Source organism: Mesoplodon bidens, assembly GCF_964165515.1.
Source record: "Mesoplodon bidens genome assembly, contig: HAP1_SCAFFOLD_81, whole genome shotgun sequence".
Classification (NCBI taxonomy): Eukaryota; Metazoa; Chordata; class Mammalia; order Artiodactyla; family Ziphiidae; genus Mesoplodon; species Mesoplodon bidens.
This window is the reverse complement of record NW_027672552.1, coordinates 895,629-908,266: the sequence shown is the minus strand read 5'-3', so window position 1 is coordinate 908,266 and position 12,638 is coordinate 895,629. Positions and strand designations below refer to the sequence as shown.

Sequence of the window (12,638 nt, the reverse complement as noted above, 5' to 3'; positions counted from 1 at the left end):
GTTAATTATTCATAAAATAAACATACGAACCTGCAGAAGACTATCTCACAGGGACCTGTAATATACAATATCCATCGCATACATGCACCATGAGCTTGTCTTTTCTAGCACTGGCATACACAAAACTCTGTGTGTGTGTGTGTGTGTGTTTGCACATGTGTGTCTTTTTTGTGTGATGGAGCCATAGGGAGAAAATAAATCTATTGGCTGCAATTCAGTGATGTAGAAAGATTTAAGGGTAAAGGAAAAGGCTACATCAAGTGAAGCAATAAAGTCATGAGGTTGTGCTTCCATAATAATAACAATAGCAGTCTTCTGTAACCAAGGGAGCAGGCCCCTCAAATTATAGTCACACCTGTTAGACCATCTGCCCATAAATTTCACACTCTCATTAATGGAAAACAAATGGCACTGTCTCTCCTTCCCTTTGTCCATTGGCTATTCTCATAGAAACGATTTTTCTCTTCAAGGTCGTGCTCTTTCCTATCTGTTTCAAAATATTAGGATTTAGGAGGGGTGATACATAATGTGCCATGCCTTGGTACTTGTACCAGTGATGGCTCTGTAAGGAGCACTGGATTGTTAGGAGGCTATAAATTGAATTCCCCTAGAAGCAGAACCTGAGGCAATAATTTGAATGCCAACTGTGCATCTGGGAGGTGCTTCCAGAAAACTCAGAAGTGGAGTGGGAATTGAGAATGGAGCCATGGAAGGAAGCCAACAGAGGTGCATTACTGAATCAATTACTCCTGCAGGAAACTGCTGCCAGTACTTCAGGGGAGTTCTGTGAAACTCTATAGAACATGTCTCAGAGTTATCCCAAGAATTGGTGAGAAACTTGAAGTACTTATCTTCCAGTCCCCTCTGTCCTTGGTTGAAAGCTACACCCAGATACATTAACTCCTGTACATTTCTGGTTGCCCTAAGGTGGATAATTGCAGGTGGTAGCATGAGTCTATCAGCATATACTGGAATGATGAGTGCTGGGGAGATATGAGTGGAGCATTGAAACCATCTAATACAGTGGGGGCAGGAGATATTAATTATTGGCTTGCAAGTCCAAATGGTAACCTTAAATTCCTGGGTTAATGGTTTTACTTTGAGGTATTTAAGCATGATGTATGAGTAAAAATTTCCTCTATTAAATCAAGTTGAAGATCCTAAGTCCCTAATCTTCTGGAAAACTGTGGGTATCTTTTTAACAGATTTTTGAAAAGTAACATGATTAAGATTTCAAACTGACCATTCATTCATTCATTCACTCATTCAACAAACATTTATTGAACACCTAAAGTAGGCCATGGGTTAAACTAGGCACCAGTGTTACTGTTACTAAAATCATTATCGTGCCACCTAGAAGTCAATGTATTGTGAGACTCAAATAAGAAAATCCATAGTTACCGTAAAAATTATTACAGAGTGCTATAGGAAGACACGGTAAGACCTTAATTCATGCTGTGGACAGTAGTATATGGGGGATATCAGTAGGGCTTCCTGTAGAAGGCAATGGAAATGGATATGTAACATGAAGGAAGGGTGAATTTTTGAGGAAAAGAGAAGATAAATTCATGTTTGCCAGAAAATGAATGGTTAAGGATCAGTCCAGAAAGGAGTTCCATTCATAATCAGTATAAGAAATGTCACTGGGGCTTCCCTGGTGGCGCAGTGGTTGAGAGTCCGCCTGCCGATGCTGGGGACACGGGTTCGTGCCCTGGTCTGGGAAGATCCCACATGCCACGGAGCGGCTGGGCCCGTGAGCCATGGCTGCTGAGCCTGCACGTCCGGAGCCTGTGCTCTGCAACGGGAGAGGCCACAACAGGGAGAGGCCCGCGTACCGCAAAAAAAAAAAAAAAAAAAAGAAATGCTCACTGGAGTGTAAGAAAAGAAGACAATGGAGAGGGTGGTAGAAGCCAGACCATGAATGGTCCATGTATGTATAGGAAGTGCTGTGGTGTAGTCTTTGTGTTCCCCTCCAAATTTATACGTTGAAATCTTAATTTCCAGAGGTTATAGTATTAGTAGGTGGGGCCTTTGGGAAATGATTATGGTATTAGTGCTCTTATACAAGAGACGCCCCAGAGCTCCCGAAGCTCTTCTGCCATGTGAGGTTACCATGAGAAGTCTGTGACTCAGAAGAGGGCCCTCATGTGACCATACTGCCACCCTATTCTTGCACTTGCAGCCTCCAGAACTGTGAGAAAAAAATGCCTGTTGTTTATGAGCCACCCAACCTGCACCATAATCTTACAGCAGCCCAAAAGGACAAAGAGAGTTTGGATGTGAGATTTTACTCCAAGAAAGATGGGAATCCATTGAAGGATTTTAACTGGTAACTTAGAAGAGAGAAAAGTTTCATAACACAATCAGGTATTTTTATAAGAAAAAGTTGTTTCATTTTCAGAAAGATCACTCTGGAAATGCTGTGACTAGATTTTTGGAGAAGGGTGATGGCAGTCCCGGATATAGAAAGATGAGTTAGTAGTCCATTAACGTAAGTCAAACAAGAAAGTGGATATAGAAAGTGTGAATTTGTGGCTGAGTGTTCTTTTTTTTAGCACTTGAAAAATGTTATGTCAATGCTTCTGACTCCAGAGTTTTAGACAAGAAATATGCTGTCATTGGAATTGGTGTTTCTCAATAAGTAATGCATCGTTTCTTCCTGTCCACTTTCAAGATTTTTTTTGTCTCTACTTATCAGAAGTTTAGTTATGACGCGTCTTGGCAAGGATATCTTTGCGTTTTTCCTCTTTGGGTTTGTTCAGATTCTTGAATTTGTGTTTATGTTTTCTAAAAAATTGGGAACTTTTTAGTCATGATTTCTTTGAATACTTTGTCAGTCCTACTTGCTCTCTTTTTTCATTCTGGAACTTTGATGATACGAATGTTAGTGCTTTTGTTACTGTTTACAGGTTCTTGAGATCCTGTTCTTTCTCCCATCTTTACCCCTCAGTCTATTTTTCTCTGTACATGTGGTACACTGTATTGATCTCTTCTAAGTTCATGATTCTATGCTTTATAATCTCCACTCTACTCTTGAGCAAAGTTTTTTGATTGTTGTAGTTTTCAGTTCTACTGTTCTCATTTGTTTTTATTGTTATAGCTTCTAGTTCTTTGTTTACATTTTCTATTTTTCCCATTTCTGCCAAGGAAAACATAATTGCTAATTGAAGCACTTATGTGACAGCTTATTTAAAATCCTTGTCTGATCATTTCAACAGAAGTTTTATCTCAGTGTTGGTGTATGTTTATTGTCCTTTCTCATTTATTCTGTGATTTCCTGGTTCTTGGTGTCATAAGTATTTTTCCATTGTATTCTCAACATTGTGAGTTATTATATGACTGTGTATCCATTTTAATTTTATTATTACTTTTTAGAAGGAAGTCATCCTATTTGAGGCGTAGTATGAGGACTGGGAGGTTACGTACAGATTTCCATTGGGCCCTACTGACGATACCCCAGCAAAAGTGGGCACTTACATTGTCTCACTGAAGACAGATCAAGTAGAAGTTCAGCTCCTATTGGCCTTTCTGACACCTTCCCCTCAAAAGTGGGAACATTAATATCATTGTGTTGCCTTTTAGTAGGAGTGGAAGTTCATCTCCCCAGTAGATTTCTTGACACCAGGGGAGGGGAGAAGTGAAGTGTTTGCTGTCCTTCCTCCCACTTCATTCCTTCTTGTTGATGCCCGGTGTGGGTAGAGGGTCAGCTACGTGCTGGCCCCACTGACACCAAGGTAAGAGGAAGAGAACTACCAACTAGCCCTGCTTGTGCCATCTCATTCTGTCTTACTGCCTCAGGATGGTTATGGGGATTCAGCACCCCACTGGGTCTCACTGACACCATGTGTTGGCGGTTAGTGGGGTGCCTACTCCCTCCAACCTGTAACATCCTATTCTTATTGATGTCAGGGAGAGACGGAGGCTAAGTCCCACCATTGGACCCCACGACTGTGTGAGGGCAGCCCAGTGTTAACTAGCCTGTCAGGCACCACCTTTTAAAGTCTGTTTGCTAATGGAAAGGGGTGGAGGCTCAGCTCACCACTGGACCACACTGAAACAACCCTGGTGGGGAATCAGAGCGCTGGCTCTTCTGGAGGGCAGGAGTGGGGTGGTGTGGAAGATCAAATCCTACCTTGGCCCAACTGAAACGACAGGACATAGGGGATGGGTGCAATATTCCACTGGCACTTGGCTCGAGTAGTGTGTATATTCCACTGGCACTTGGCTCGAGTAGTGTGTATATTATTGCCCAAATGGTCTTCTGTCTTTAGCAACCCCTTTCCTCATACTTTGGCTAGGGGGAACAGGGTTTTGTGTTTTTTTCGGAAGCTTTTTTGTCTGTTGTTCTGTTGGTGGTTATTGATTGGGGGTTCCTGTAATAGCCTCTCCAGGATGTATGGGAAGCAACAGGAAACACAGGGGACTCATCACCATGTTATTCCTCAAGTCCCAAAGTCCCTAGTTAAGTCTGCCTTCTCATTTCCACCTTTCAGCGTCTTCCTATGTTTGTTGTTATGTTCAAGGTTTTAGTTTTAAGTGGGAGAACCTGGGAGAAATGGGCTACTTCATCTTCTTGGAAGCAGAGGTCTGGAGGCCTACTGATGTTAAAAAGTACTGCTGACTGTAAGTTAAAATTTGATGATATACACCTTGCCCTTTAAGAATTATTCTGCTAGATGATGTGGCTTCCCAAAGTTGCTACAATTTGATTTCCATACTTCTAAAAGCCAAGTGTTTTGCTGGAGTTGAAATTTAAAGATAAGCAAGAGATGAGGCTAAGATGATCTATGTGGTAACAGATTAAAGTTGGAAACATCAATATACGTTCATGTTTAGCTTAATATTGCTTCATATTACCTTAATACACATGGTTATGTAGAGAGATACTTATAGATATGTGCCTATACATGGGTCATGTACACACATATTATCTCTTTGCTCTGTCAGCTGACAAGATCTAGAAGCAATGACATCCAAGCAGCAATTAGTACACCCCACACCCAGATCCTCCTGTCTAATACCGTTCTCCACTAAAAAGACCTAGTTATCCTTGAAGAAATAGCTGATTCTAGGACTGGGGCAGTAAATATACAAGATTTATAGACAAGACCATCTTATAGTGTCAGAAAGTTCCAAAAAAATATATAGGATGGGGATACCTCAGAGTGGCACAAGAGCCAACTGAAAAGAGTTCACAAGGGTCAGGACTAGAGCAATTTGAGGAACAAAGTAACTAAAGTAGAATTAGATTATAACCCAAAGTATAAAATAAAAATCCATGAGTTCTTCTGATATAAATAAATAATTGGATACATAAATAAATGCAGGAGAATAGATAAATCTCCAGTGCAAAGGAATTCCAAATAGTTTATGTAGTACTCCATCTGAAGCATAACTCCCTATTCCTTAGTTGTGGGCTGAGCATATTGACTTCCTTCCAAAAAGTACAGCATGAAAATGGGAAAACAGTAATCGTACGATGGAGAAACCTGAAAAACACTACCTCAGCCTGGTGATCAAGGTCGACCTCAGCATTCATAATGCATATTGATACTTCGTACACTTGATGTGATCTTACAGAATGACCCTTCTACTCTGTGGTCTTCCTCCCCAAAACACATAATCCCAATATTATCATGAAAAATGCATCAAACAAATTCTAGTAGTGGGTATCCTACAAAAAACTAACTACTCAAAATTGTCAAGGTCATCCAAGGAAAATATGAGAAGTTATCAAACCCAAGAGGAGCCTAAGGAAACATGGCAACTAAAGGTAATGTGATGTTTTGGATGAAATCCTGGAATAGAAAAAGGACATTATTGTATGCATAATAGTCCACTGCCAAATCCATTAATCCATTAGCATTTGCATTGATCTTTGTATTCCCTTTTACTACAGGAGTTAAAGTTAAAAGTCCATGTGCACTACAGATAGCATTTCATTTCTTCTCATCTTCTCAAGTACTTCACAGCACTGCATTTTCTACAACCCATCTACTCCTTATGAATGATTCTTGCCAAAATTCAACCTCATTCTAGACTAGTAACTCCAACTTAAAATGTTAAAAACTATACGTGCAACATGAAAGCCTCCCTCCTCCCCTAATCCCTGCATATCTTCTTTAGCCAATTCATGTCTGAACTTTTCAAAATTGTTATCTTCATATATTGTTTCCATTTCCTCATGTCCCATTTACTCTATAAGTTACATCCATCTGACTTCTCTCACCGTAATCTCTTTGCCCACTGTCCTGAAATTTTACTTATGGAGGTCACCAGCGATCTCCATGTCAGTATAGCCAACGAATAGTTTTTGTCCTATTTCTAGGCTTTTTCCTTCTTTAAAAAAGAAAAAGAAAAACAAAAACCGTTTTTTTTTTTCTTCTATGCTTTTACACTCTCATCATCTTCTGTCTTGGTATATTTTACTGGCTTTCTGTGTTTAATCTGATTTCTAATATTCTATTAGTTTCCTTTATCTTGAGTGGAATAAACCAGTATATGAAGGATTATTCTCAACAGCTAGTTCTCATAATAACAGTACTAGGAGCAGCAGTCAATACTCTGTAATGCTTATCATGTGCCAGACACTATTCTAAGACACTGTTTAAATACATATATATAGACACACACAAATATATATGAGGTTTTCCTCCTCATAGGCCTATGAATTAAGCCTATTATTATACCCATGTTACAAATGAGAAAACTGAGGCAATGAGAGGCCAAGGTCCCATGATCAGTACATGGTGAAGCCCCGCCTGCGTTGATGCTGGAACTTTAGAGTAGACAGGATAAATAATGTCTCACAGATTGGCCTTAAAAGTGAGCAACATTCAATTAATGACTTGTTAAGTATCAGAAAAAAATGGAACATTTTAAATTGAATGGGAACTACTGAGTCATGTATCAGTAACTAAGAATGACTCTTATTGAATGAAATTATTTTTCATTATTCTTTTGAAAGAAGAATATTCTTGTGTAAGTGTTTCACAGTTGTTTTTTCATTCACATATTTATTCAGTTATTGGACCCACATTTCCTACACACCTTCTATGTGCCAGTGTCTGCTGCCAGCTGTTTTGCAAAATCAGAAGAAAAGGAAAGGTAATTCCTTCTCACCATTGCCTCAGCCAGTATTTCTTCTGTAATTAAAATTGAAAGCTTTCCCCAACAGGTTCTCAGAGGCTCTCCCAGAGAAACAGATTTCTCTTTTCCTGTATAATTAAGCACAAATTGTAAGGTGCAGGGCTTGGCCATAGAGGGATGGATGGTCAGAGGTGTTCCGTGCAAGGCTGGGGGACGCTTTTGTGTTTGGTTAGCTGTTAGGAAATGCTAATTTCCTTTTCTCTTGCCATTAGGCACTAATTCCCTGCTGTGCCAGAATTTTTTTGCAGGCTGGGGCCAGAAAGGTGAAGGGAGCTGTACAGCACAAATGCCACAGAATCACCTGCACCAGGAAACTGCTGCTGGGCCAGGAAGGTGATTGTTCACCCAGCGTTTGTGCCAACAATGTACCTCACAACTCCTTTTCTTCTCGTCCTTGGGAGCAGGCCTAAGAGTAGGTACTAAATTCGGTCTCTGACTGTCTCAGGTCGCTAAGCGTGTACCCTACACACGAGGTTCCAATAGCAATTAAGCATCTAATCAAAATCTCCTAGCTCAGGAACAAAAGCCAAGGCTTAACTCTTTCCTGGGCTGCTGACAGCAAGGAGATCCGTGTTGCCTGCCCGTCAGAGCCACGTGTCTGCGTCCCCACATCTACTGCTCTGAAGGGGAGACAGCCCACAGCAAGCTCCCAAGCCCTACAGCACAGATACCCTGAAAGCTCGGGGAGGCCAATGTGTGTTCCTTCTGCTTCTCACAAACACAAGGCAAAACGGGCTGCACCCACATCACCCTAACACCTCTGCCTCTGCAGGTCTCATCCCAGAAACGCCCTGTCCTTTTAAAGAACCAGGTGGCCAGAACTGTGACCACAGATGACAATTTTTCTGCCATTTTATTTTAGCCCTATGCAAAGAGCCTCTAGCGTGGCCCTATGACTCTGTCCGCCTGGTGTTGACACCTTGTATGATCACCACCTCCCTCTGAGCATAGACAGGACCTGTGACTTTTTTCTAAACAATTGAGTATGGCAAAGGTGAAGGGGTTTGGCAGATGTTATAAAGGTCCCAAGTCAAAAGGGTAAATCAAAAAGGAGATTATCCTGTGTGGCCTTAATCAGGTGAAAGCTCATAAAAGAGGCACCGGGCCTTCTACAGGCCAGAGACCCTCCTTGCTGGCTGAAGCAAGCAGCCACACCGAAGAAGCCCACAGGGAGGAACTGCATTGCCTCTAGGATCTGGGGTGGCCTCCAGTGACAATCAGCAAAAAGCTGGGGACCCCAGTCTTGGAGCAACCAGGATATGAATTCTGCCAATGACCTGAATGAGCATGGAAGTGCATTCCCCCCAAGGCTGATGTCCACATGAAAATGTGGTCCACCCAACACGTTTATCAGAGCCTGGTGAGACCCCAAGCAGAGGACCCAGTGCCTGGACTCCGGACCCATAAAACCTGGGTTGTTTTAAGCCACTCATTTGTTACTCAGCAAACAGATAACTAATACAATTCCTAAGCATTCAGATCCTACATTTTTAAATGACTGGTGGCTCAGCTGTATTGCAGCCATGGTCTTCATCATTAATATCTTCAAATCACCAGCCAATTAATATATTCCTTCTATGCATTGCCCCTTGGGTCCATGGTGCATATTTTTTGAGACCATTGAGCTCTTGAGGTCTTCTGTCAATCATTTCTCATTTCTTCTCAACCTTGCCTTTTTAGTCACTGAGAGCCCATATTGCAAAGAAAGATCTTAAAGTGAGTAGAAAACTACATTAAACAAAAAGATATGGATCCTATGCTTGACACACAAATATTACAAAAATATATTCTTTTTCTTTTAATCAAGCCTTCACATGCACAAAGAGAAAATCATATTTTATTCCTGCTTGTCTTAAGCCTCATGAAGCCTTCAGTTCATAAACTTCTAGAAAACTTTCAAAGTTCTCAACAAATATGTTTTGTAGTTCAGATCATTTTAGAAATCAACTGCCATATACCAATAGGATTTTTTCCCCATGGAGTTTGACAAGCTGAACCTATTTATATGGAAGAGCGGGCCAAGAAAGGCTAGGATACGTCCAAAGACTCCAAACGCCAGATATGAAGAATTATTATAAAGTGATACTTTATAGTATATTATAAAGTATGATGTTGCCACAATGACTTAAAAAATAATAAACCAACAGAATAAAAAGAGGTGCCCAACACAGGCCCATGCATGTATTGAAATCTGATATATGGAAGATGGGACATTACAAATCAGAGGGGAACAATGTTCTATATACTGAATGGTACCCCATGATAGGTTCCCAATATAGGGGTGGGGGATAAATAAAACGGAAGAAATCGTCATTTAGGAATTTAGTTAACTACCAAACAATGAAAAGAAAAAGAGGTAAAAAAAGGTATAAGCCAGTATTTTTAAACTATAACACAGTAAACAGTTATATAAATCATGTTATTCATTGTGTTTTGCAATCATTTATCATTTTAAAACAATCTAGGGTTAAGAGAGGCTGACTGACCTTTTAAAATATATTAATTACTGCCTATGATTCAGCTCTTAAAAATATATGCTTAATTTGTGATTGAGAAAGGGGATTCATTTTAAAAAATAGCTTTAACATGCCTTTGGCCTAACAAAAGCCAAACATGGGATGTATTTCAAAATCATAGGATTATGAAGATTGGACGCGAGCATGATGAAACAAGATTGGTCATGAATTGATAAGTACTAAAGCAAAATAATGGGCATCTAGGGATTTATTATGTATGTGTGTGTTTGACATTTTCCATAACTAAGAAAGTATTTTAAAAAAGGAAAGAAAAAGAGTGTTTGGTAAAGCACCTCAAGTAAGAAAGTTAAACAATAAGTCCCCTACATACAAATGAGTTCCATTCCGAGAACGCGTTCCTTAAGTCCAAATTGTTTGCAAATCCAACAAAGTTAGCCTAGGTACCCAACTAACAACTCGGCTATATAGTACGGGACTGAAATAGGTTTATAATACTTTTCACACAAATAATACATACAAAACAAACAGAAAAAATAAAGAAAACATTTTTAATCTTACAGTACAGTACTCTGAAAAGTACAGTAGTACCAGCTACTTTACCTACGCTTTTACGCTTGCTTCTGGACAGCCTGGGCTTGAAATAAAGATACTGTACTACTGTCCTCTATACAGTTCTGTAAACTACACAAAAGCACAACCACTCGTAGAAGATGCATGCACGTGACAATTTACCCCAGACACTTGAACTTACGTGATTGGACATGCGAATGCATGTTTGCATCTTTGAAAGTTCACAACTTGAAGGTTTGTATGTAGGGGACTTACTGTACAGAACTTGTGTGCTATTATTTTAAGAAAACACACATGTATATATGTGCATATATATGTGTATATATAGGCATAATAAAATGTGCATAAAAAGTTATGTTATATATATATACACACACACACACATATATATACGCATATATACATAATTAACATAACTTTTGGGGGCAGGCAAGTCTACATTCTTACACAGTCATGTTACAGGTGAGGATCCTGATCTCTCCTGGGTGGTTATCTTCTGTTTGCCCTCCCAGGTCCCCTCTCCACCCTTCTCTGGTGAACTGGAAGGGTGAGGTTGACAGGATCCCAGCCCCTGAGACTTCTAGCTGGGTCTGGGCCATGGAGAGCATCAGAGAGATGTGAGGGAGGGAGGAGGAAAGTGAAGGCAGGGGATTTGTTTCCCTGGCTTTCTCCCTGCTAGATAGCCTCCAAGTGGGCTAACTATGACCTTTTACTGAAGGTTACTGTACCTCTCAAGAAGACCAATTCTCCAGGGGTCCTTTTTCTGCTGCGGTCCTGAAACTGATCCCTCTCTTCTTCCCTTTGGACATAGAGATTGTCTCAGCTCAGCTGCTCCTAGCCCCAGATTCCTGCACAATCCCTCCTATGGGGCTGTACTCACACCCTTGTAACAGTTTTGTGTGCCATCTGTTATCTATTAGGACCCTAATTACCACCCTCTTCATTAAACAATAGATGGTACACAGTTATTATAAATAGAGATGGGGAGATTATTATTCTCTACATTTGCAAATCTTTCCAGTATTGCAGTTATGTCCTAGGTGATTCCCAAACTGGACACAGCAGACATAGGAATAAAGGAAAAGAGAGATGTGCAATTGGGGGTTATCAACTAGATACTTACTGGTCCACAAACCAGTTCCTTTTGCTAATAGACATGGAGGCAACTGAGAAGACAGTCCTTTCTCTGAAAAGCCCCAATTGTGAGAGCAATTCAGCTCTTCTAACTTTCCCTATATCTGAACCTAGACTCAGTGCTATAGGACTATTAGAGCACATCAAATATTGCACTATAGTTACCTGGATACATGTATTTATCTCCTCCAGTAGGCTGTGAGCAATTCAAGGAAAAGAGTCCGTCTCATTCAACTTTATATCCTTGCCATCTAGCACAGTGTCTGGCATATAACAGATACAGTAAATGTTAATTGAATGAATAAACGCCTGCTTGAATAAATGAATGCCAGTGGGGCCAGTGTGTTCCATAGCAGGGCTCTAAACAGAGGCTCTTCTCACCTTCCAGTCGCCATCTGGCTTCCAAAAGCAGCACCAAATCCAAATGTGACCTTGGTACCATGGAATAAAGAATCTTTCTCATCTGAATCACGCTGGCTACATCTGCCTGGCTACAGTCAACATAAGGTCTTGAGGCTGAGACACACCTTCATTTGTCAAAAGGGGGAGGGGAGCAGATGGCAAATGAAGGTACTAAAGCTCATTAATTCCTAATGGAGTTGTCCTCCTGGATGTAATTAGAACAACAAGAAGAGCCAAAGGAGGAGGGTTTGGGAAATAAAGTAGGCAGCTGGAAGAGGTTTATGAACGGTATAAACCCTCAGGGAGCTTTCCATTAGAGAGAATAATAATGTCCACACTTCACAATGGCATAGTTCTCCTCAACCAGCAAAACACATCTGCATACATTATTTCAATAGCGTCTCAGGAAATGATTGTAAGACACAGAGGAGAGTTTTATTTTTCCAATTGTGTAAATTTAAAAAGTTAAACTTCTCCTCAGAGAAGTTAAGCCACCTGCCCTGAGTAACATGGCTAGAAAGTTATAGAATAAGGATGGATTTCAAACATTCTGACACTGAATTTGGTCTCCATCCATTCCATGGCTATAAACGGAGAGAGTGACCTTCAGACCAATTCTAAAAAGCATGTGACACTCCACCCAGCCCAGCTATTCCACAGCATGCTCTTTTCTTCCATGCCCACTACCAATCACTTAAAGACAACCAGTTGCCTTCTATTTTTGATTGGCAAGTGGGACACAGAAGTTCTTATGAGCCTAGAGTTTTTATTTCTTTATGTCCCCATGGAAGACCTCAAGCCAAGAGAGAAGGGAACTCTTCCTATTAGACCTGGTTAACTGACTCCATTTCTTCCCACTGTTCCCAACACAAAATAAACTTATTCAAATATGTAGTTGCATTGAAA

General features: G+C 40.5%; 2 long non-coding RNA genes across 6 annotated transcripts in view; one reads left to right on the top strand and one right to left on the bottom strand.

Annotated features, from left to right (window-relative positions):
• Positions 1–12,638, top strand: part of LOC308610052 — a 1,140,458-nt gene that overhangs the window by 680,948 nt on the left and 446,872 nt on the right. The gene's annotated exons all lie outside the window — the stretch shown is intronic.
• Positions 1–12,638, bottom strand: part of LOC308610053 — a 42,581-nt gene that overhangs the window by 25,658 nt on the left and 4,285 nt on the right. The gene's annotated exons all lie outside the window — the stretch shown is intronic.